This window comes from Vicugna pacos, chromosome 24, assembly GCF_048564905.1.
Source record: "Vicugna pacos chromosome 24, VicPac4, whole genome shotgun sequence".
In the NCBI taxonomy this organism is placed as follows: domain Eukaryota; kingdom Metazoa; phylum Chordata; class Mammalia; order Artiodactyla; family Camelidae; genus Vicugna; species Vicugna pacos.
Genome location: NC_133010.1, coordinates 21449060 through 21476265, shown reverse-complemented (window position 1 = coordinate 21476265; position 27206 = coordinate 21449060). Strand labels below are relative to the sequence as shown.

General features: G+C 37.0%; 1 long non-coding RNA gene across 4 annotated transcripts in view; it reads right to left on the bottom strand.

Moving 5' to 3' along the window:
* The window catches only part of LOC116285336 (uncharacterized), a 499682-nt gene that overhangs the window by 338820 nt on the left and 133656 nt on the right, over positions 1-27206 (bottom strand). For all 4 annotated transcript variants that reach the window (XR_012063891.1, XR_012063888.1, XR_012063889.1 and 1 more), the window contains exon 2: positions 10388-10486. This is a non-coding gene — a long non-coding RNA (uncharacterized lncRNA). The remainder of the gene's footprint in view (positions 1-10387; positions 10487-27206) is intronic.

The following is a 27206-nucleotide window of genomic DNA, read 5'->3' as shown; positions in this document are numbered from 1 at the left end:
TATGAACTGCCTTTTCATTGAGCACCGGAGCCATATAGGAGGTCAAACTTATTAACTGTATTGATAAATTTATGTGAAGCTTACTAAATTTTTGTCTGCTTAATGAAGAAGTCTGATAGACAAGCATTAAAATAATCCATTAAGAGTGTAGATTTTTCAAATACATGTGAGTTTCCAAAGTAAAATAACCTATTTGAAGAAACTTTGTAACTATGAGTTCTACACACATTTATTATATTAACCAGAGAAATAAAATAAAAGATATGATAACACTTGGCATAAAGATACCAATTAAAAGTGCCCTAAAGGGAATTCATGCTGGATAATAAAGTAAGTGTGACTTACAGCATTACTTATTAGGCAAAAATTCTGCCTTAAAACCTTTGTATAAAAAATTCAAAAATAACATAACCTTGATATCTATGATTTACCAGAAGATTTTTATCTTCATGTCAATTCAGCTAGAATGAATACTGCTCCCAGGGCATACCACGGATATGCCCATTTTAGTCCCATATCTTCCAGCAAAGTCTTATTTGAATTCAATAAATCTCAAGTAGTCTTTTGGTACAAGATATAAACCTCAAAGACTTAAGAATGTCATAGCAACTTTTGCGAGCTATTTGATAGAGTCCCAGGGAAACTGAACTTCAAGGGTTTTTTGTTTGTTTGTTTGTCTGTTTTGGGATTGTTTTCCTAGATTTTTTCATTTTTGCTGTTTGGGTCATCAGGCTTTACTGATACAAACAGGGTAGCTGGCAAGGAAAGAGTGTCAATAAACAGAAGGATACATATCTTAAAGGTCATTGTTTTCATTTGTTTTCTCTGTAATAAAGTGCATGGCATTAAGACACAAAGATTTCAAGCAGACCTTTTACTTAGGGTCACTGTAAGATATAATTGGATGTCATAATAGTGACAGCAGTGGGGGAAGTCCCTAGTGTTTTTCATCAATATTCTACCCTGTCAACTCATAAACCATTACAAGTGTTAGAACTTAAATATTTTGTCCTTTTGCCATGGGTTCTATTACTTCTGTGTGCCAATGGGAAACAAAACACTTCTTAAGTAACGGGAAGACAAATTAGTTTTTCTCTCAGGAAGAAAGAGATTTTCAATAAACCCCAAACGCTACAAATCTGACACATCATATGGAGTGAAGGAAGAAGGGCAGTTTTGTTTTTTTTATGTGCACACATTTGCATTCTGGAGTCCCTTCTGACTAGTTAGCTTGAACTAAAAGAGAGGAATATGACATTCAGTTATGTTTTTGAATTCACTCACTTTTTGACAGTTTATGGGTCCAAGAAGTTAGCAGTGGGGTTAGGAGCTTAGTGTTCCTGTCTAGACAAGCCCATTGGCAGTCATAAATTATGGTTCTAGGACTGCTCTGTAGTCTGTCTGTGTGGAGCCCAGTTTCCAAGTGGCCTGGAAACCACTTCAACAGTCTTCTCCAAGAGGCCTCAATAGCAGAATTCAAGGTATAGGAAGGAGGTAAAGTGTGTTTACATTAGGAAATCTCTAGGTAAATTTTGAAAACAAAACGGGATCAGAGTATATTTACCGCTGTAGTTCAGTGGCCATCCTTAATCTCAGGAAGAGGATGTTTTATTAGCCAACCTATTTTACCAAGTGGTATTTTCACAAGTTTACAGACTTGGTGAGGACAGGAAGGAAGAGGGGTGAGATGTTAGGAAGAAAAGGTTAGCTAGAACTTGCCTGCTTTTCTAAGGGTTTAAATTACAATTTTTTTTCTGTGACAAAAAAAAAGAAAGCCAGTATCAGATGTAAATCTTCTGTTACTTGAGTTATGTATTTTTCTCCATTATCCACCAGAATGGGAGAGGGCGGTTGCTGGTCCCAAGGAGTTCCCTCTGGCACTGTTATTTTTAGCTATGTTTGGCCTCCTTTGGATCGACTGTGGCCTGTCATAGCCCTTTGGATTTCATGTGTACACTTGGCATTTCCTTGATGCTTGGAGGGTGAAGGGTGCATATAGTGGCAAGGAGGAGTGACAACCCAGAGAAGCCCCACACTTAGCATATCTGCTATTGCTCTTCCCTGTAATAAACAGTCTTGCTTTCATTCAAATTTCTCAAAAATGTTACTTTTCCCTTACCTAGCTCAAGTGCAAATATTAAGTAGTGAGACTATAGAACTTAGCAAAAGAAAAAAATGGAGGAAGTTATTCTTTGTAAAAGGATATCAAATCTTCAAGGAAAAATTGGAGATCTCTTTCCAAATAGCACACCTTTTTAATGAAATGCCTTCTCTCACCTCTTGAGAATTGTAAAATGCCACTCCTACCTTGCTGTTTCTCCCTCAAGTGCTGCTATTTTCATTGTTAGGTAAACTTGTTTTACATTAACCGACTCAGGGAAGGTAAGAATGCAAACATCACTGGGTTGATGGGGAGAGGTACCACTATGTATGCTGATTCTAGACCTCTTTCTTCTAAAGTGCAAGATATTTTTGCAATCACAGAATCTGCCAAATTACAACAGGATTCTGGGGCACTCTATTTAGGAGATGTGCAAAAAACAGCCTCACAGGGTAATGGTTACAGTACTTCTCACTGAAAAGCCATTCCTACTAATTTAAGATCAACTCAGTTTAGACATGGAAAGAGGAAATAAGCCAACGTCTGGCTACGGATTCAACTATCTTATCAGGGAATAAATTATCTGCTGCTCAAAAATCAAAAATGGAGCTTAGAAGCTCTGGAAGAGACAGGTAAAATTTTGGTGTTCTGTTAAGGCACTCAACATACTGAGATATAAATTGACATAGATATATAAATTCTCCCCTAGATTCTTTGTGAAGAGAACCACAGACTAATCATTTTTGCACCTGTCTTAATGCCTTCCCCAGTGATTTCATCCATTCCCATGACTTTAAAAGCCAATGTATATTCTTTCAAGGAATGTACACCGGCATCCAAATTTATATCTGTAGCCCACCCACTTTGTTAAGATCCACGCCAGTGTGTCTAGGTACCTGACCTGGATATTCAATAGGAATCTCAAAATTGTATGTCCAAAACAGAATCCTTGATTTTTCTCTGAAAAGCCTGCTCCACACAGCATTTTCCATTCCTATACATGAAACCACTACCTAGTTACTGAAGCTCAGATATGGATTGTCGCCCTCACACTGCCTTTTCTCTTGTATCACCATCCACTCATTTAGTTCGCCAGCAACTTCTATTGGCTGTATTTCCAAAGTATTATCCTTAGCCATCCACTGTTTCCACATGAACTACTACCACCTTTACCCAAGCACCATTATTTCTTGCTTCTCCCAGCTCTCTCTTGACCTGCTAAAAACTATTTCAAACATTGACTTAAATGTACACCAAACAATGTCACTGCAGTGCTTCCTAATTACAGGCAGAAAAAAAATCCCAGCTCATCACCCTTATCTACAAACCCCTACATAACCTAGCCTGGACCAGTTCTTAGTAAGTGAGACCACAGAGGCAGGGACAGCAGCACAAGTTGGGAGAAGTCAATCTGGCTTTTAAAACTGAGGGGGTGGGTATAGCTCAGTGGTAGAACACGTGCTTAGCATGCACCAGGTCCTGAGTTCAATCCCCAGTATCTCCATCGAAATAAACAAACAAACCAACCTAATTACCTCCCCCACAACAAAAGGCAAAAAAATTGTATTTTATATATATATATATATATATTCTTTTATATATATATATATATATATATATATATATTCTTTTATATATATATATATAAAAGAAAAAACCTAAAAAAATTTTTTTAATAAAAAACAAAAAACTGTTTAAAGGCCTTCAGTGAGAGAGAATGTGCTTAGGGAAAGGGTGTGTTTAGCTCATCCTCAGTTACAGTTCTAAGAAGGGGAGATTTTCACCTACAGCTTAACAACTTGAGAGGAAAAATATTCTAAAATTAATTATAAATTAATGAAAAAAATAGAAGCAGCCACATTGCAATTCTTCTCTAGCGCTGAGCATAGGATCATGATGGGAACCAACCTGGAACTGAATAATTATCCTGGGACCCTACAGCATAAATCCCAACATCCCTTCATCCCAGAATGTTATCTCCAACCTGTGACTGCTTCATCCTAAACGGCCCTCTGAGAAAGAACTTATGAGAACGCCTGGCTCAACGTCTCATTTCTCTGTCATGTCCCCTTCACCTTTATAAATCAGTTTGTATTTCGTTGAAAGTCTACAAAGAAGGCATTGCTAATATTAGCTGTAAATCTTACGGCTTTTAATTGAATTCTTCAGGTGCTTTATTACCTGAATCATATTGAATGTGGCCTAAAACATTTAAGTTTTTACCAAACCCAGATCAATAGAGGAAAGCTTTAGGATGTGGCTCCAATGTGCATTTATTTGTAGTTATTGGGGTGTTGCTGCTGAGAAGTGGTGGTTTGAGCTTCTCGAGGGCTGCACTAAGATTCCTCCTACATGGTGCTCTGCAGCGTCACTGTAAGTCATTTATGAGAGTACGAGCCATAGCAAACGCCATTCTTAAAGAGTGTATGTTTGCAAGCGCTGCTGTAACAAAACACCACAGAGTAGACAGCTTAACAGAAATTTATTTTCTCACAGATCTGAAAGCTGGAAGTCTGAGATCAAATGCTAGCAGGACTGGTTTTCCAAGAGGCCTCTCTTTCTGGTTTGTAGACAGTACCCCACTCACTGTATATTCACACACACCCCTCTCTGTGCATGTCCAGAGACAAAGCGAGAATCTCTAGTCTCTTCCTTAGGGCCCCACCCTTATTACCTTATTTAAATGTAGTTACTTCCCTAAATGACCTATTTCTAAAGACAGTCACATTGGGTACTCATATGCTGACATGAATTTGAGGGTGGTGGGGCTGGAATAACTTAGTCCATAAAAGAGAGATTATCAATAGTAAGAGAGGTATCTTAACAGAAATGTCCAGTGAACACCAAATAATCCAACACAACTGAACCGTGAACTAAAACTGGTGTCACAAATGTGGCACCGGGGAACTTGCAAACTGAGCTGAAACGTGTAGACAGAGCAGTCAATCAAGCCAACGCCAGTCCGAACAAAACACATAACGATTTCAGCTTTAAATGAAAGAATGTGCTCTATTTTTTATTGCTAAAATGAATTCTGATCATAAATTAGGTATAAATTTAAGTACATGAGGATACAGAGTTTTGTTTTTTTTTTCTTTTCTTTTCTTCAGCGAGAAGGAGGTCATTTAATACAGTGTGGGAGTAATTTATTAAATAGCACTCCAGCATCTTACTAATTAAAAAGTGACTTGGGTCATGCATTTAAGCACACAGAGCCCTAAATGTCTCATAGGTCAGCACATTACATAAACAACACCGCTTTGTCCTGAATTAGGTATGCGGACCATTGACAAAGTTCAAATTTGCTAGAATACATGCTTTGTAACCTGCACTCCATTTCAAGCATCTTGGGCAAGGGAAGCTAGCTGGCACCCACCTTTCCTTTGCTGACTCTGTGGCGTATAACACAACTGTTCAACCATGCTAATAACTTTGACAATATCCAAAACTACCTCATCAAATTTATGAAAGTGCTAGAGCTTCGCCAAGCCTTCTGTCTTTAATTGGAGTCAAATAGCTCTTTCTTTGACACTAACAGTTGCCCACCTAGATTTCTGTAGCCTAATTTGTTTAGCTAATGAGCACAGTATGTCACAGTAGATGGAATTTATCTGAAAATTAAAGCAGCCAATATAACTGAGCTCTGTTTCCTAGAGAGGGTTACTGTGAAACCCAGTTAGGGCACCACTGATTTAAAAGGAGGCAGTTTATTTAGTTTTCACTAGGCTCTCTAGCAGGTATGTACTTGTACATACAAATGATAAGACCAATAAACAAAACTAGTCATAATCAAGGGGGCTGCTCACCTGTAATGTAACTTCACTCTTACGCCCATGTTAATGTCACAGCTGAAAACTGGCATGCCTAAAAATGGCTATTAAAATAACCCAGACATCAGATAAGAACTTGTAGCTGAGGAAGGTATAGGGCATTTGCTCATAAAATAGAATATTAAGACATTCAAAAAAAAATTACACTAAGACAGTCATTTTTCAGTTGGAAGCTTATAGAGGTTCCCTGGAGTATTTTGTAGGTAAAATTAGGCCTTAAGTGTCTGTGAAATTATGAACCTTTTCACACATTAACTTGCATAAGGATAAATAAACTTCTGAATCTAGATTTAGGCTCTATTGCTCTCTCTGGATTACAGTGTCAACTTTGCCTCCTAGCAGAGCATTTCAACAGCCACCGTCAACAAATACTGAGGCCTTCTGCGTGCCAAGCACTGCTCTGGGGGTTGGAAGTGACAGCTTAGTGGACGAAAGAGACAATAAGTAAGTGAAAAAGCAGACTAAATTCCAGATGGTGATTCATGCAATTAAAAAATCAAGGAGAGAATGAGTTAACCCGAGTGATGAGGACCATGCTATAAATAGGGTGGTCAGGAAAGCCCTCTCTGAACGTGTGACATTTAAGGGAGGACCTGAGGGATAAGGAACCACCTACGTGAAGACATAATGGAACAGCATTCCAAGCTGTGGAAAAGTCCTGAAGTGAATACAAACGTGGTGTTTGTGAGGACAGCAAGGAGGCCATCGGGCTCAGAGCACAAGGCAGGAGTGGAAGGAAAGGACTTGAGGTCAGGGAGCTAATTTAATGACAACTGGCCTACCACTAATGCCTACAGGCAGCAGTAAGGACACTAGGGTAAAATATAAATTCTAATTTCCTACCTAGGAACACGGAGAATCAAAAACGGAACTTCAAGGGCAGTAAAAGAACAGAATGACCTCCTCTGTGCTTCCCTAATATTACAATTATTTTTCTTTCTAGAACATGGGCCAGCAAACTTTTTTTTTTGTCTTCCAGTAGCAATTTTTCTTAAATTTTATTATCTTTTCAGGCTATTTTCCATTATAGGTTATAGCAAGAAATTGAATATAGTTCCCTGTTCTATACAGTAGGAAGTTGTTTATCTATTTTATATACAGTAATGTGTATCTGTTGATCATCAGAAGCAAACTTTATTTCTTAAGCAGGGGCCAGTTAAAGGCCAACTAATAATATTTTAGGCTTTGTAGACCAAAAAGTCTCTCTTGCAACTATTCAACAATGCTGTTATGGTACAAGGTTAGCCGAAGATGCCACATCTATGAATAAAGGTGACTGTGTTCCAGTAAAACTTTATTATAAAAACAGGCAGTAAGCTACTTCTATTCTAAAGTCTGTAGAGAATTTCACATCTGTGCAGTTCACTTCTACATCAAAAATATTATCATTCGAATGTAGTGTCTCTGAGAATACTAGGATACTTCTATTCTACCAACACTTGCTGGAAAAGAAATTCTTTATGAAGGATTTGAGTGTGAAATATTTAATAGTTAAATTAATCGGTACATCCTCTACTGATACAGGGTCTCAAGGAGCCCCCCACCACACTGCGTGCTCATGATCTCACTTTGCCCATCATTCATACAGATTGCTCCTGGGTAATTTCATCCTTCATTTCAAAAACTCTTGTTTCTAGGCAATAGGCCATTAATGCAGCACATATATCTTCCTGAACTCTAAATGAGGAACTTAATGAAGCTACAGGACACAAAATAATTACCAGTAGAATACATTTTTCCTAAATTCGTTATGGTATTATCAACAACTTAATGGTAGGGTTATTTCCATCTATGCTACATACTGGGGAAGAATTAATAAATCGTAGTATTTAAATACATCACAACAGCAGAGAAGGCATCAGTTGATACCTATTCACAAAGCCACATCTAGAACAGCATAAAACCCAAATCATAAATGGATCCCCACAAGATAATACTGTATAGCACAGGGAAATACATACAAAATCTTATGGTAGCTCACAGAGAAAAAAAACGTGACAATGAATATATATATGTACATGTATAACTGAAAAATTGTGCTCTACACTGAATTTGATACAACATTGTAAAATGATTATAAATCAATAAAAAATGCTAAAAAAAATGGATCCCCTTCTATCCCTGTATGAGTAAAGTCTCAGATCCACTTCTGTAATCCTCACTTTGCCATAAGAACTTATCTGAAGCCACTTTAGAAATGGTTTTCATTTCCCCAGAAAGGACCCTACTTTTTTTCTTTTCTTTGGGAAGTGACTATTATTTATTGTTTATAATATCTATTATTGTGTGGAAATTTGGATTAATAAATTTCAAGTTTACCAAAAAAATACAAAACTAAAAAAAAACAAAATTCCAGTCTAATACAGACCATGAGAACTGTCCAGAAGTAATCATGATACAATGAAAGAAAATGATTGGTACAGAAGATGAGGCAGACGATATAACTTCCAACGGGGAATACTGGAGAAACCGCAGAAATCTAAGACGACCAAGGAATCTGTTACTGGAACAAACTTCAAGGTTAGAATACACTGAGACTGTGATGAATGGACACGCAGAATGGCCCATTTCTTTGTTTAATATACACATGTACTTTAACCACGTACATACAAACATACATAACTCCTTGGCCTTTTCTGTCCCCAAAATCCACTCTCTGTGAACCCTGCTCCTTGTCCTGATTGGTGCCTGCTATAACCAAGAACACTGTCTTCTACAACCAGCTACAAGGAGGAAGACAGCTGCCCCCAAAAAAGGCATGAGGCCATTACAATCGTGTGCCCGAGCATACCTCCTGCTGCTTAAGACATAGTCCAGCAGTAATCTGACAGGGTAGCTGAGTCTACCTTTTGGGTATAGTTGTTACTTTTGTCTAAATCCCTCTGTAGAGTCCCATCAGGAGTTACCTTCACCCTCCTTCCTACACCACATACAGGTAACCAACACATACACTCAATGTCAAAGATACAGATGTTGTCATTCACTCTGTTGATTTTTTTCTCTCTTCACTTCCATGACCCCTACCCTGGCTTATTATAGTTCATCAAAAATACAACTGTAACTTCCCTATCTCTGGCTCAATTGCTCTTTCTAAAACACACTTTACACAGCTGTTAAAGTACTTTTTCTAGAATATACATCTGATAAATCTATTCTTTGCCTCAAAACTCTTCAGATAGATTCCACTGACCACTGGAGGAACTACATGAGTCTTCTGATGACGTCAAAATCCCACCATGATTTGATGTCTCCTCAGCCATCCACCCAGCAGGTGTCCTCTAACATCTCTAAGACACACACTGCTCCTTTTTCACTGTGCCTCTTACATGCCTGCAATGTCATCCCACTGCCTGGATATCCATCTACATTTTCTCCCCCTGCCTACAAATTTCTACTTTTCTTTCAGGTGTCCTGTGAAATATTATCTTCTCTGTAAACCCCAAGGCAGGTTCAGGAGCTGCTTTTCCTGAGTTCCCATTAAAATTGCATGTCCACTTTGACATTAGACTGTAGGATTTTTTTTTAAGGCAGGGACAACATATTTCATTACTGTATCTCTAGGATTTAAAACAGAATGTGAGCCTGCAACTTCCCTCCCTGGATTAGAGACAGCAAACCAAGAACCCAGGAGATTTTAAGCAGCAGTGTTCTTCGAAGTGAATTTCTGTACCAAAAACAAAGATGAAATATTTTTTAATAAAATAAAATACAAAAGGAGGAAAAATCACTAGCTGAGAGCTAAGTGATGATAACGTGTATTATTGTATTGTTGTTTACTACTCCAGTTTGTTTAATTCACAGGGACTCTGGAGGTGGTAATCAGGTTTTGATGCCCTCACATCTTTACAAAGATCACTGACTTTGTCCTCACCGGGTACAACTGTGCGCTGGATACAAAACCACACAGGTAGAACACAGTGCCTGCCTCATGTGAGCTAATCTACCATTCTGGGGCAATATGCTCTCTGTGTGAAGCTTTGTGCAAAGGAATAGGATTGAGGCTCAATAACTAAGAGGAAGCTTTAAAGTGCAAGGGATTAAAAATTAATCTAGGTGTCATTTGTAAATAGATGCCTGCAACCTTGAAAATCATCTTCTGCAATCAGCAGTTCTGCAGCAAATCTTACTTGGCTCTCACCTGGCCTCATAACACTCTCCCTCTGATACACTTCCACTGATTTCAAGGCTTTTCCTACACAGCAAGCACATTCAGAGTTCCTAAGTGTTTCACTCCGACCCTAGATGGAAATTTCCACGTAAAGCAAATGTAACATGATCATAGAAAGAGGTCTATCATAAGAGATTTGCCAGCTTAAAGGACTAAATAGCAGAAAGAGCTTTAGAAAACTAACAACTTACTCCAGGCTCTGGCTGCAGCCCCACCAACTCCAGCTCTACCCCCCACCAAGGCGGTGGCAGCCAGCACAAACCCAGGGAAGACGCAACTCAGACTTACCTTAGATGCAACTCTCTCAGGAAAGCCACTCCCACAGACTGGACACGGACACTCCCAGACAAGGAGACATCGTCAACCCGGGGTAGGTAACTGTTTCACCTAATTGTATAGAAAGAAAGTAAAGCAGAATGAGAACACAAAGGAATGTGTTTTAAACAAGGAACAAGGGGGAAAAAAAACTGTAAAAAGCCCTAATGAAACTGAGATAAGTAATTTACCAGATAAAGAATTCTGCTTTCCTCCTCTCTCCTATTCCTTTTTTGTGTGCCCACAAAAATATTCTAAGTTGAAACAAGACTTCCTGATGCCAGGCTCTTTGTTATTATTGAAAATAGTCCACCTCTAAATCTGTAATTGCTCAACATTAATCTTAAATATATAGGACTGATTTATTATACATTTAACATGTTTTTTTAAAACACACGGAAGTGCCAAGATGATGGAGTAGAAGGATGCTCTCAGCTCACCCTCTCCCACAAATACACCAAGACGTAGATCTACAGACCCACCCATGCACTCAGAAACACCTGCTGAACACTGGCAGAACATCTCTTACTTCAAAAGATGATTCCTCACAAAATCTGGTAGGAGGGAAAAACAAAATAAGAAAAAGGAAATCAGTGCAGGACCTGTCCCCCAGGGAGGCAGTGGCAAAGGAGGAGAAGCTCTCTTATGCTGAGATGCCCCCTCTCCAGTGGAGAGGTCAGCGGGGACGGAGAGAGAACCTTCGAGACTCTGAGAAGTACACAGCAGCCACTTGGCTGACAGAACTGAGAGAAACTGGCAAAAAGGGTCCCTTCGATCCCCAGCCCTAAATTCAAGCCTGAGAGGGCAGGCCGGGACAGAACTGAAAAAGAGAGTAAAGAAACAACCCCTTTTAAAATCGCATCCAAAGCAATAAAATACTTAGGAATAAATCTGACCAAGATGGTGAAAGACTTATACGCGGAGAACTACGAAACATTGACTAAGGAAATTAAAGATGACTTAAAGAAATGGAAAAATACCGCATGTTCTTGGATTCGAAGAAACAGTATTGTTAAAATGGCCATACCACCCAAAGCAATCTACAGATTTAATGCCATTCCTATCAAATTACCCAGGACATTTTTAACAGAACTAGAACAAATAATCCTAAAATGTATATAGACTCAAAAAACATCTAGAATTGCCAAAGAATACTGAAGAAAAAGAATGATATTCAATATCTTATAGTAACCTATGGTAAAAAATATGAAAATGTGTGTATGTATGTTTATGTATGACTGAAGCATTATGCTGTACGCCAGAAACTGACACAACATTTTAAACTGAGTATACTTCAATAAATATATATATAATTTTTTTAATATTTAAAACCAATAGAATGAACCTGGAGGAATAATTCTCCCAGACTTCAGACAATATACCTCAGAGTTACAGTAATAAAAACAGCATAGTATTGGCACAAAAACACACATATGGATCAATGGAACTGAATAGACAGCCAAGAAATAAACCCACAGACCTATACTCAATTAATCTTTGACAAAGGAGGCAAGAATATACAATGGAGAAACGACAGTCTCTTCAGCAGGTGGTGTGGGGAAAAATGGACAGCCACATGTAAATCAATGAAGTTAGAACACTTCCTCACACCACACACAAAAATAAACTCAAAATGGCTTAAAGACTTAAATATAACACAAGATACTATAAACCTCTTAGAAGAAAACGTAGGCAAAACATTCTCTGACAGAAATCTTAGCAATGCCCTACTCGGGCAATCTACCCAGGCAATAGAAATAAAAGCAAAAATGAGCAAATGGGACCTAATTAAACTTGTAAGCTTTTGCACAGCAAAGGAAACCATAAGCAAAACAAAATGACAACCTACGGAAAGGGAGAAAATATATGCAAATGATGCAACTGACAAAGGTTTAATTTCCAGAATATATAAACAGCTCATACAACTTAACAAAAAAGCAAACAACCCAATCAAAAAATGGACAGAGGATCTAAACCAGCAATCCTCCAATCAAGATATATGAATGGCCAATAGGCACATGAAAAAATGCTCAGTATTACTAATTATCAGAGAAATGCAAATTAAAACCACACTGAGGTATCACTGCACACCAGTCAGAATGGCCATCATTCAAAAGTCCATGAACGATAAATGCTGGAGAGGCTATGGAGAAAATGGAAACTTTCTACACTGTTGGTGAGAATGTAGTTTGGTGTAACCATTATGGAGAACAGTATGGAGATTCCTCAAGAGACTAAAATTAAACTTACCATATGATCCAGCAATCCCATTCCTGGGCATATTTCCAAAAGAAACTCTAATTTGAAATGATACATGCACCGCATGCTCATACAGCACTATATACAATAGCAAAAATATGGAAGCAACTTAAATGCCTATCCACAGATGACTAGATAAAAAAGCTGTGGTATATTTATAAAATGGAATACTACTCAGTGATAAAAAATAAAATAATGCCATTTGCAGCAACATGGATGGACTAGAGATCATCATTCTAAGTGAAGTAAGCCAGAAAGAGAAAGAAAAAATATCATATGATATCACTCATATATGGAATCTAAAAAAGGAAAAAAGATATTAATGAACTCATCTACAAAACAGAAACAGACTCATAGACATAGCAATCTTATGGTTACCAGGGGAAAGGGGGTGGGAAGGGATAAATCTAGGGGTTCGAGATTTGCAAATATTAACTACTATATGTAAAAATAGATTTAAAAAAATTTATTCTGTATAGCACAGGGAACTATATTCATTATCTTGTAATAGTCTTTAATGAAAAAAATATGAAAACAAATATATGTATACATATGTATGGCTGGGACATGATGCTGTACACCAGAAGTTTACACACTGTAACTGACTATCTTCAGTTAAAAAGTGTGTGTGTGTGTGTGTGTGTGTGTGTATAAAGGCAACTTTGAAAAAAAATTAAATAAATAAAACACATGGTGCTATTTGCCTATTTTCCCAGGAATATTCCGTGTCTACTCGGAGAGACATGGTTGTGAAACATGCCATGAGATCCCTCTATTCTGGCCCTCTGTCTTTTACTCTACACCATCATGATGAAATAGAGCATAACTGATAGTGACAGAAACTTCTAGATTGGGCTCTGAGTTCAAATGTAATCCTTCGATGCTGAAACATCACCATTAGAATACAGGATGTGTCCTAGCAATAAAAACTCCACCAGCTGAAGCAATTCATGGATTTTACTGCTTGACTCTTCCAGGTATACATTCTTTTTACTACACTTTGGAAATATTCTTTTCTCTTCTCTCAAAAAAAAATGAAACTATTTTAAACAGTCTTGAGGTTACACAGATGCTGAAATCTTTTCCATTGCTACACTGGTATTTTACTGTTTAAATCACTGCCTCCTCACATCACTGATGAGAAAGTAATCACTGCCTCCTCACATCATTGATGAGAAAGGATTCTTAACCTCGTGTTACTCAGATGTCCACATGACACCCAACTTTAGACAGATGAGATCAACAGCAGTTAATCACCTAAACTCACGGTCCAATTGGAGGACACCATGCAGGGCCACAGGACAGTGATACACACGGACAGAACAGAGGGGTCAACCAGTGCTGCGGGAGGCAGATTTTGTAGTACAGAGAGGGTGGGGAGACCCCCTGGTTCCCACAGAAGGATGTGATTGACTTGTTTGAATATTTTGTGGGCTGACAGGGAAACAAGACCCACTACTGAGAAATAAGCAGGAACTGCATTCAGTTGAAAGGTTGTTTGGCCAGAAGATTTCATCTGTAGAAGCAAAGTGGGGAGGGCAACTTGTCATCAGGCCACTCAAGTCCCTTCCACTTTCACCAGATGTCAAGGCAACACATAATACTAATTTCAGGTCTTATACCACGTTTACCTGCATAAACATACAGTAGTAACTGAAGAGCACAAATTCAACAAATTTGACAGGGATAAATTTTGTCACTACAACCTATAAAATTTCTTAGATGTTATTTATCTTGAGGGAAAACCACATCCTTTCACCAAGTATGCCTACAGTAATAGGGAAGTTATTGGTCCCTTACCTCCCTGGCAGTGACTTAGTGTCTTAACACTCTCCCCCTGTACCCAAGTGAGCAAAAAGTATTATACTGTTAACTCAGCATTTTAAGCCTAGCTAAAGATGACTTACAGTCCTTAGGTATTATTTGTTCACGACATTCATGTAAGCATACACATGGTTTCAATACAGGTCTGGGAAAGTTCTAAATAGGACACTAACAGTTACCACTTCATTCCTATTGCAAGATTTAAAAGCACTAAGACCTCACGCTTCTCAAAAAATATTCTCTGAAATAGTTTACCGTCTGATACAAGACAAGTAAGTACCAACACTACCTCCGGGGTGGGCTGTGTTGGGAAGATGTTTGAAATCCCACTGGGCACACTTAACAGGTAAGAGGAACTTATCCATAATCACTAGATAAGTGATCTGAATATGACTGAAGGGTTTAGTTTCTTCATCCAGGTTAACTACACCCAATATCGCTCACATTATTCCTTTTTCATGAAACAAAAGTAAATGTTCACCCATTCCAAGTAGTCATGAATTCTTAATTATTAAAAGTCTGAACTTGATGAAATTTTATTCTACTTTAGGATTTTTAAAAATCCTATACAGACAGCCTGGTTAATAAATGCCCCATAACCTAAGGGAATCTGGCAGAGGGGCGATCATTATGAAGCACTTTTAGTAACAGAAACAAAGCTATATTTCTCTGTAAGTAGTTTTATTTGGGAGGAATATTGAGAGACACAATACGTTAGAAGATTACAGGCATAAGAACATCATCCATTCTCACTGTAAAAACCAAAATGCCAAAATAATTCAATTTTAGGAATGCTATCAAAAGCCAGTTAGAATCTTCAGCAAATGAGCTGGACACCTCTTATGGAATCCTGGGGAAGGAAGTGGATACAAGAGGAAATATAATCAAAAGAGAGCCAACTAAACACATATAATATCAACTTCTGGGGTCAGAGCTGCAAAGATTATTTACAGCAAAGTGCACCTGCTCTACAAGCAAAAGCCGGCAAAGGTTTTCTGACCTCCCTGGTTGGTGTCATGCTGACATACGAAAGCAGATTTTAGCCTCCCATTCCCTTAAAAAAAAAAAAATGAATTTCTAAGCATTTGTGCTTCACCTGTGCTTCTTGACTTTATTTTCTCCCGAAATTCATTTGTTCAAGTCTGAAAGGTAATTTAATGGTGTGTAACTTCTGATTTATGATTTTTCCCTCCTTTCTTGACACACAATTGGTACTTCTCATTTATTTTTACCAGAAAATAAATCATTCAGAATTCCAAGAGTACTCTATCCAAAGTCAGTCATTTTTAAAGTCTCTGATTGGTTGCTACTGAGAAATAATATAAAAATTATTTTATAAAATAATATAAAAATATAAAAATAAAAAATAATATAAAATATAAAAAATAATATAAAATACAATCAAGTCTTGTAGGGTGAGAAACAACTGAATAGCAAACTCACAGGCCAATAGTCAAATGATTTCTGTATGTAGGCAAAGCTGGTATAGAAAAGTTGGTTTCAGGAAGCCCTTGGTCCTTCCTCATTTTCCCTCTTTATAACACACTTCTCTTTTATTACTACCTCCACAAAATGGGATAATTTTCATCAGAGTACCTAACATGTGTCTAGATTATAACACTCAATATCATTACCCTTTGCTTGACCAAGTACACATGTACAAGATGAAATCTAATGAACTTATTTACACCAAGGTATCAATGGATTAAAAGCTCCCCCTTCATAGGGGATGTGTTCTCCTGTGAATCTGCCATACATCACTTCTCCCTCTTATACCAATTAAACGTCTTTTCTCTCTTTAAAAACTTCCCTTCCTCCTTTCCATGTGTTGTTGGTGGGGCTGCCAATGATGGTACATCTTCCTTGCTAGACAACTAGGTGGGCCAGTGGTCTATGCTAAGCTGACTGGATTCCCTCTCCCAGATATCAATTTAGAACAGAGATTCCAAAGGGCAGAAAATCAACTGGTGCCAAGTTACTCAATGCCAGAAACCAAGAAGAAATTCCACATTTCCTGCTGTCGACAACCTAAATCTTCCCAGATCTCTCTCCTCTGAGAAAGAATTGTCCATCTCTGTCTTCTATTCATTTCTGTGAACTCACTTCTATTCACTTCAGTGTCCTCACAGTATCTTATCATTTGCTTAAGTTAGCCAAAATCAATTTGTGTACATATCCTCAAACACAATTAACTAATACACATTCCCCTGCCAGATTGGGGAGTAGAGAGGAGCTTGTACTTTTTAAGAGAAATCTTAACGGCAAGATAATTATTCATTCAAATCGGTAAGATTCTGGTAGGGAAATGTCAAGGGTCAAAAAGAGATTAAAAAGAAATTTGGACTGAGGAGTGAAGTTTACATTCCTTGACTGATAGCGAATATCTGACTTTTTGTGTTTATATACGAATTAAACTAAAAATCTGCAAAGATTTTAAAACAGTGTATAACTCTGCAGTCTTCAAACATGTGCCATTTGTATTGGTCAGGATAAGTCATGTAGGACTTCAGGTTCCTTCCTTTTAGGGGTCCAGCATTTCCCCTAGGGCCTCGGAGTCACCTGCTGAATCTTCTGCATATGGTTGGCTAGTGAACCAAAAAGGAAGGTGGTGAAGACATGGTCCTGGGAGGGGCAAACATTTCCACACATTCTGTTTGCAACAATCAGTTACACTGTCCCACTTATGTGAGACTGGGAAAGTAGCTTAGATGTGTGTTCAGGAGGAAAACAAAAAAGTTTATGAGTACACAGCCAGCTATATGCCACCACTTTATCCACCTCACAAAGTCTATCAGTGTATAGTGCTTGATATAAGCATATACAGTGCTTGTAAAAGTTATAATTTCTGGTCAAACAATACTCCAGTTTTTATTTTAAAATTTTTTATCAACAGGTAAAATACAAAGTTTCCATAGCAGAGAACAATTAAAGGATGTTAAAAACTTGGTCTCACTCATTCTTCTAAAATAAAACAAAACATTCTGTGTGTGTATGTCTCCCTGTGTGTCTCTCAATAGATAGGTAGGTAAATAGGTAGGTAGGTAGGTAGGTAAATAGGTAGGTAGGTAGGTAGGTAGGTAGGTAGGTAGGTAGATAGACAGATAGACAGATAGACAGATAGACAGATAGATAGATAGATATAGTATCTCTCCATCTTGGATTAAGAGTAAATAAAAATCAAACTTCTGGTTTGAAAGGCTAACTGAGCGGATATTACAGTCTCTCCCTTGTACTCAATACTTAGAGAAATTACAGATAAAAATAGAGAGGTAAGTTTGGCATTACTGATATACTGAAAGATACCAGAATAAAATAAAACGATACATTCAAACTGCTGGAAGGAAATAACATCAACAAAGATATAAAGTAAAGTAATGATCAAGAGTGAGGGAGAATTAAGGATAATTTCAGATAAAGATGAACGAGATTAGCCAAATATCATTAATTACAATAATTATAAACAGAATAAACTCTTACTGAAAGTTAAAGACCTTCAGTGTACTTTTTTTTAATCCATCTATATGCTTTTTGGCAGAAAAATGCAACTAAAACACAGTAACAGTTTAAGATAAAAAATGAAAGAACAGGAAAAGATAAAGTAGTAAATATTGACCAAAGGAAAACTACTATAGCAATATGAATATCAAATACAATTTTTAAATAATATATTAGTGGGGGAAGGGGACTATAATCCATAACACGAAAACAAGTTGGAGAGTAATTTGGTAGTATCTCCTAAAAATACATACACTCAAAAACTAACCATTTTATTTTCAGAAAAGTTACTGCATATATGAAAAAGGAGATGAGGATAAAGATGTTCTTTGCAACATTGAGGGTAACGGGAAAAAAAAAAAAAAACAAGAAGTGGAATCAATGCAAGACACACGTTACCTACTGAGTTCTTCTAGACCAACCAACCCCCAGCCAACTCAGGAGCTGACCACAGATGCATCAGTAAACCAAGCTGAGAGCAGCCAAAGGCTGCTCAGCTGAACCCAGCCCGAATTACAGCCCCCCAGAATAGTCAGAAGGCAGTTACAAACAAGTCATAATGTATGATTTCATCTAGCTAAAACTCTAACACACAAATCTAACCTAGAGTACAAAAAGCAGATTAGAGAACTTAGGTGGAGAATCTGACAAAGAACATGCACAGGGAAATTTTGGAGGCAAGGGACATGCACTTTTTCTTGATTGTATGGTGGTTACACAGGTACATACATTTACTAAAATTCAACAAACTATCTGATCAAAGTAGGTGCATCTTATTGATATAAATCATATCTTAACAGTTGATTTTTTTCCAATATATTTGAGGAAATGTGAAAAATATCGATACTCCTTAATTCTGAATTTTGAGTGCTATATCATTTAGGACGCTAGCAAGAAATGTGGCAACATCACCTGGGGATTTGAAGAAAGTTTAAGAAAGGGAATATTAAAAGAGATTTGGACAGAAGTAAGGAAACCAAGTGGTATGGTGAGCATTCAGGGACTTTTGACAGTGGGCCAAGGCAAGGCGAGGGATCTGAATCATTTGAATCCAGATAAACATTATGAGTCCCAAACACAAGGTCTCTCATCCTCTTGGACACAGAAACAGAGGCAAGGAAGGAGATAAGAGCAAATACGGGCATTTGGATTTATTAATGCTATTGGAGAAGAGGTTCTAGGAAACAGTGACCAGAGATGAGACTAAATAGGGTTTTTCTTAAAAAGAGGGAAGAAGTGGGGTGTGGATCTATAGGGCCCCATCAGCCAAAACAAAGAATTTAGACTTTAAACTCTTAAGTGGATTCAGGTTAATGTAAAAACATGCAAGAAAATCATTTCATTTTTAAATGATTACTCAGATTTTTTTCCCTTAGATTCTAAAACTGTAATTGCTACTAGGCATGGGGTATTTTTTATTACTCTTGATTTAGAAACAGTATGTACTGCAGCATACTAATAACAGCAGTAAAATAATTATATATCAACTATTGATGAAATATTTTCTCGCTGTTTGTTTCTACTGTTTTTTCCAGTTTATTATTTTTTAACTTGGTTAAAACTACTGAGTATTTATTTTCATGATTTAATCTGCTACCTATTTGGAGATATTGTTTTCAGAAAAATTTCCTTCTTCATTGACTTTTAAAAATTTCGCCCTTTAATTCACCTAAACTTAATTTTAGTCTGTCATAAAATATATGCTATAACATGACTGTAAGTATGTAGCAAAGAAGCATTCAGAAGCTCCTATCGTCTTACACTTAGTAGGCCTCAATGATGATTTGCAGAATAAACATTTGTCAGAGCCAATGATAATAACAGTTTGCCCACCTGCTTTTATGTTACAGGCATCACTTTTATCATTAACTACACTAGAGTATTCGTAACATAGTGTTACAGTAACAAGTGCAGTCATTTTTATTAAATTTTAAAATTCAATTACCTATTAATCACGATCAAGCATCTAAACTTAACTTAAAAATAATGAGTTGGCTATTTTAAAACTTTAATTGATTCATGAGTCATCTGTGAATTTTTAAAAGCAGTGAGTGAGCTTTGTTGCCCTAAATACCAAGAAGAAGCACGCTGCTCAAATGTCTCCTCATTTACCTAAAAATGAGTACCTTCGCAAATTATTTGATGCCAATGTCCAATGCCAATGTCCAATCCTATGTTTTTCATAGCTCATAATCTTCGTTTTTTTTTTAAAGAACATACTAAAATAACCACAGTGGAGACACAGCAAGGTGACAAAGGGAAGCTATTTCTCCAGAACACCTCTGATGTTTTTCATTATTCAACAGTAACAAACACAAACCAGCAAAGTGCCTGGAACCAAACTTAGACTAAATGAAAAAATTAACATCTATTGGCATCATCAATAGCTATATCTTAATTCTCTTCCAATCCATCATATCTCTATGCCATAAAATTTCTGCTTAGAATGATGGGGACCTCCTCAGATTCAGCTAACACAGCAAAGCAATTCAGGAAGGAGGCAGACCAGAGTGTCTGGGAGTAGCTGGGTCTACCAGGAAGAAGCCACAATCACTGGGAAAGAAAGAAGCTTTGAGAAAGAAAATCCCTTTGCCACTCTGGCCTTAAATGTCCTCTCTTTTAAAATAAACATATAGACTGAGGTTATATCTAAGCATTCTAAGGTTCCACACTTGAGGACTACGGTGTTGAAGAAAAAGATAGCAAAGATTCCAGGCTATTAAAATAAACCAATGAATGACCAAGTGCAGAATCAGGCAGAGAGACAGTGCTTGAATGGGTCTCCAGAAGGTGCAAACATAATAGTCCAGGTGCACACACAGCTCAAGCACCTGGCTTTTATGTGGGCAGTGGGAACGGGTAAGAACAGGGAAGCTGATCGCCACCACCACCTTAACATCTCTTACAAGGATGTGGAAAATGTTTCAGAGAGGAAGCCCAGTTCAACAGATACCAGCCTTTGATGTTCCTCAATACATCCCAGACATAATTCATTCCCATCACCCCTACTGTTATTGGAAGCAGCCATGGCTAAAAGGGCACATGCCCTCCCTTTCTCTCCAGAGAACACGTCAGAACATTGGTTAAGCCATTTCTAAAAACCATTAAAAACTTAATCTATGTACCTATTTCAGTTTTGAATGGAAAATACATGCACATAGTACAAACTTTAAACAATACCAAGGGCTATACAATGAAAAGTCTTCCTTCTATGCCTATCCTTAGTTTCCCTTCCCAAAGCAGCTACAGTGATCAATTTCCTGTGCATCCTCCTAGGGGTTTTCTAGTACAACATCACACACAAATTATAAACACTTACTTCTTTTTACAAATGGTACTATACATATACAGATGACAAAATTCAAAAGCTTCCTCGTTTTGCTTTTAGCTAGCTAGGATTTCACTGGATGACTGTACCACAGTATATATAACCAATTCCTATCAAACTTCTGTTTTCAATCTACTGCTATCACACACCATGCTACAGCGACTATCTGTGTGCATTCATCATTTTGTACATGTGTGAGTAAATACGTAGGATAAAACCCCAACAGTGGAATTTCAAGGTTAAAACGACTCCATTTGTAATTTTTATTTCAGACCATTTGGAGGACAAACAACAGCTGAGTACAGTTACTTGCATATCTTTTAGCCAGATCTCTTAGGTTCAATTTCTACTTCTGCCATTTACTTTCTTCATGACTAGGCAACTTAGTTCTTTCTAGACTTCAGTTTTGCCATCTGAAAACAGGAATAAGAATTGCACTTGCTCATAGGATTACTGAGAGGAGTTGGTTAATAAATACACATAAAGATCTTAGAACAATACTTGACACAAGAAAGCGCTCAAAAGATATTATTATTAGTTCTATCATCAACTCGTATCACACAAAATACAAGTTTGTATTATCAAATTTTTTCATCTTTGCCAATCTAATAGCATTTTTATGTAACTTGCTGTGGTTTTAATTTCTCTTTATCGTCTTTTGAAAGTACTTAAGTATGTTTTCATAAGTTTGAGTCATTTGTCATTTCTTTCTGGGAACTGTCTGTTCATGATCTTTGCTCTTACTTCTATTGAATTATTGTTGCCTTATTAACAGATAGAAAGTCTTTATATATTAATGAAATTAGCTTTTTTCCTATGATATATTATCAATATTTTTCTAAGTTATTATTTTATTTAACTTATGGCTATTTCTGCCATGCAAATATTATTTTTAGTCAAATTTATGGAAAAATATTTGTTTGGCTTCTGGGTTTCATATGACATTTACAAATCCCTTCTTATTTGAAAGATGTTTTTTAATTTTTGCAGTGCTTTAGCCTAATACTTTAACGGATTAATTTTTACACTAAAATTTTGCTCCATACAAAATTAGGGTGAGAGCCAATTTTTTTTTCCAGATGGCTATGCAGTTGTCTCAGCGTCACTTATTGAATAATTCATCTTTTCTCCACTGATTTTTCAATATCACCTTTGACACACACCAAATTCACAAATATATTGAGCCCAGACTTGGACATTTTACTGTTTTATTGAAATGTACATTATTTATACAAATGCCAGTACCAACCTTTAAATTACTGCATTATTATAATATGTTCAGTATCCTTTAGGACTAACCATCCTCGGGGAGCATATTCAAAAAGCAATAGTTTTTGTCTTTGCAGAATGTCCCTAAAAATTAATATGTTTATGCTAACATAAGAAAGTTAGAATGGCTTGTGTTGTTCATATAAAACTCTTAGTATAGTTATTGAGGAGACTTCTAAACATATAAACTCGGAGAAATAAATATCATAATGATACTGAGTTTCCATATCTAAGAAAAAATTCTTTTCTATTTAAGTCTTCTTGAGTAGCAATAGTATTCTGAATTTTTAGTCACTTACATATTTCTTATTAAGTTTATTCCTAGGTATTTAATCTCTTTGTGATTATGGTTAATCGGTGCTTCCTTTCAATTATATTTTTTAACTTTTTAAAATTTTGTATATAGGAAGGTAATTACTTTTTTCTTAATATACTAGCTAACTCACTGAATTTTTGTTTCTAATAGATTTTCAGGTGACCCACTTGAGTTCTTAATGCATATAACCATATTACTTGCAAATATTTTGTCTTCTATGTTGTAGTTTTTATACCCATTTTTTTTCTCTAATTCTATCACATTAGCTGGACTTCATTAAAGAATGACATCATAATGAATACCTTTATCTTGTCCTGAATGTAAAGGAATGGTTTCTAGATGTTCTAGAAGCTGTTCTTTTTGTTTTTGTTCTGTTCTTGAGGTATTTTGTCAGAATACTGACTTGGGCAAAAATGCTCCAAATGCTAGGATATATTAAAAACACTAGTGTGTGATTTTACAGTGTTTCAAATGGCATAAATGCCAGAACAAGTTAGCCTAAAAGGACAAGCACCATCCACAGCACTCTTTCACAGATCAGGTTATCAACCTTGCTCTAGAAAACAGGAGTTGGGGAGGCATGGGATTAGGTAAACGGTTGGTTAGGAGAGAAAGGAAACAAGCCTCACAAAAAAATCTTATCAGTAGAACAAGTAGAGATCCACTTTTTTACAAGGCATCAACGACCTTGAAGCTGAGGTCAAAAAACAAAAAACATTTTAGGACTCTTAGGTTGGAAGAAACAAAAATAAAAAGATTCATGTGAGCTAGTGAATTCTAGTAAGTTTGCAAAGCCTTGTAGAAACAAAAGCTAAATGAAACCATCAGTTTTCTTTGCAATACTGGGTTCTAAAAATGATGCCTACTGGAATTGTAAAAGAGAGTTGTGTCCATATTTTATAGGACTACACCATGTGTGACACTGGTCTTCTTGGGTCCCCTAGTAGTATTCTGGTTGACGACTCCTAATATAAACAAGTTTTATCCTAAAATGACTCCAAAATTAACAATGTAAAAACTGATGAGGGTTGGGGAGTATATTTTATTTCTTGAGTTACTATTTTTCCCCCACAGTGATCACATGTTAAGTAAAAGTTATGCCCCTGAACAACATTAAGATAAATCCTCCAAGGTAGCAGTGGAGGGGGACCATCTACGGGAGGAAGAATCACTGTGAATCTCCAAGCACTCAGATCCACCTTTTTCGGGAAATAGCCCAACAATCACCTTTATCAGCAGTACCTAACCATGAAAGATGCTTTTTTCTAGAGGTCTGTTCTGGATGATTATATAAGACTTTTGTTTTCTTTTTTCAATTCCCTAAGCATGCATGTAATAGAATTAGTCAAATAAAACTTTAATTAAAAAAAATTAAGGTTAATAAAAGGGACATAAATTTAGGGAGTTACACACATTGATCTATCCTGACGTACAGATGTAACTTGTTCTTGGGAGCTTTCAGGCTGTATTTCATCCTTATGAGCCACTAAAGGAAAAAGAACACCACAAGAAGCTTCCCTGCTTCAATCTCCAATCCCCATTCCCAGATTCCTCCTCCCACTTGTTTCCATATTACTTCCATCTTGAATTACCTCATATGCCAAAGAAGAAGCCCATAGTATGAGGGTCATTGGTCACCAGGCCTCTTCATCATAGCAGTGATACCAAGAAGAACAAGAACATTCAAAAATCCGGGGGGGGGGGGGATTCAAGAAATGATTTAAAACATACCTCATGGAAGAATTCAATTTCATTCATGACTTGCATTAGTAAAATGACTTTTCCTATTTCACTTATTTGACGTTTCTACTTTCTGGGAATTAAGGAGGAGGAACCATTATTGGAGGAGGAGGAACACAAAATGGTACAAAGGAAAAGCTATGGGGACTCCACTAGTGTTAACAGTAAAGCTGTTTTTACTATACCCTTTGGTGCAAAACACCAGTGTGATTCCACAATCACCAGCCAAATCCTAAGTGGTGTTGCTAAAACAGTTGGCAATAACCCACATCACTATCAGCTCCCCATGGAGTGACACCTTAAGCTTAGGAAGCATTTCAGCTATCCCTCCAACCAACTCCCCGTAGTCATCCCAACAGACTCACTCCATGTTACTCTTTCCAACTCAGAAAAATATCCAAATACCAAGGGAAGCATTTTTTTTTCTCTCCTTTTCAAAAGTGTGGCTATGGAGAATAAAATGCAATGATGTGAAGTGCCAATTTTCAAAAGCAAGTACCCAGCTATAAAGACCAGTCCAAAAAAAGCAGAGCAAAATTTTACTTTCCTTGATTTAGAATGATATGAATGAATGAGGAGGAAAGAATAGGTTATAGAAAGAAACAAGGTGTATCATAGAGGGAGGTGGGCATGGTACACAAATTCACAAAATTATTCAACCTGTACTTAATAGGTGGCGTATTTATATTGCAAAGTATGTGCAATATGACATTTGTATTTTCTTAGCTCAGGTCATATAACAGAATACCATATACTGGGTGGCTTAAATAGTAGACATTTCTCACAGTACTACAAGCTAGGAAGCCTGAGATCAAGGTGCCAGAAGAACAGGTGTATGATGAGGACCCTCTTCTAGTTTTCAAATGGCTGCCTTCTTGCTGTATCCTCCCAGGGCAGAGAGAGCTCACTTCTCTCCTTTTTATAAGGGCACTAATGCTATCATAAAGGCCTCACCTTCATAACTAATCTAACTTTAATCACCTCCCAAAGGCCCCACCTCCAAATACTATCACATTGGGAATTACGGCTTCAATATATTAAAGCTGGGGGGGCAGGGGCACAAATATTGAGTCCATAGCATATATGAAATATATAGACTCATATAAGTCAATATATTAGGAAACTGAAGGAATAAACCATGAAATCCCATCAGTGGCAAGTCCCTGGCCTCACTTACTATCCAATAACGAGATCCTCAGCCCTCAGCATACATGCAGAACTCAACAAAAAGTCCATGTCCTTGTTCTGAGCACGGAAGCTAAGATCTGGAAAATACTCGACAGCTAGCATAAGCTGCTAAAAGTAAATTACCTATAAGTAAATCAGACCTAGGAAACCACGCCTATCAGATACCCATGGTTCAAGTGTTCAGGCTAAAACTGCCTTTAATGTTCATAGCTCAAATATCTCTGATGCAAATATTCATTTGTTTCAGTTAATCCCTCTGGTGCAGCTACATTACGTAACACTGTGTACATTATGCAGGCTGGTCTAGCTGCAGCCTAGAATAACATGTTTTGGGGAAGCAAGTTCTAAATTCCAAACAACTAATTTTAAAGAAAATTCTTATAATACAGACTCAATAGAAATTAATAGCCCTGAATGTTAGAACCTTTGTGCTCATGAAAGCCCACCATTTAAGCAAGCCTAGGACATGTATGAAAATCTGCTGGATAGAGAGAAAAGTGCACCTTAGTTCCAAGGGAGTCACAGAGGGTTGACATTCCTCTCAGTGTCTTCTAGTCAAAAAATTCTGAACCAATTTTAAGGGGCAAGAGACAATGTGTAAGTCATATATGATACGTCAGAAAATAATTTTTAATGAAAAAGAACAGATGGTAAAAACAAAATTATTTGGGACCCTGTTATATGGGTAAGTACAAAGAGAATAATATACTTTGACAAATATATTTGTGCATTGGCATTGTCAAATCTGTGAGGTAAGAAGAGGGTATGTTCTGTTTGATTCCACAAGTAAGTAAGTTCAGAGAGGGTATGTGAGTTTCCCACAGTCATGCAGTTGTGGTGAGGTTAGGATGCACATTTCAGTCTTGTTCATCTAAGTCCAATAGTGAAATAAAATCTCCTAGGAACAATGAAAGCACACCCAAAAGATATATTCACAGAACAGATAAAAGGTAATCCACATGTGTAATTAAAGGGGTGGGGGCTTTGGGACTGACAACCATACCAGAGTCACAATGATTGAGAAAGGGTGATTCCTCAAAGGAAAGGATACTGGGCACATTGTTAAAATTTTTTTTCAAAGACAGTTGGCCACTGCATGCAATGGAGTGCTGGTGACTGATTAAACAACCAGCTCTTTGAGGGGGAAAAAAATCTCCTGTTTTGTAGCATCTGCCAATCAGCTCCAGCATACTAACATTACACGTCAACAAGATGGATGACATATAACTTATTTGTGAGACAGGAAATAAAATGGTAAATCATTTCTTCTTAATTAGGAAGTAAACCCCAATAAATAAAAAAGACCCTACCCCTAATCCAAATATCCAAATGTTCCTCATTTCTTGGCCCTGTGAATCAGTTCTTGAATGTAC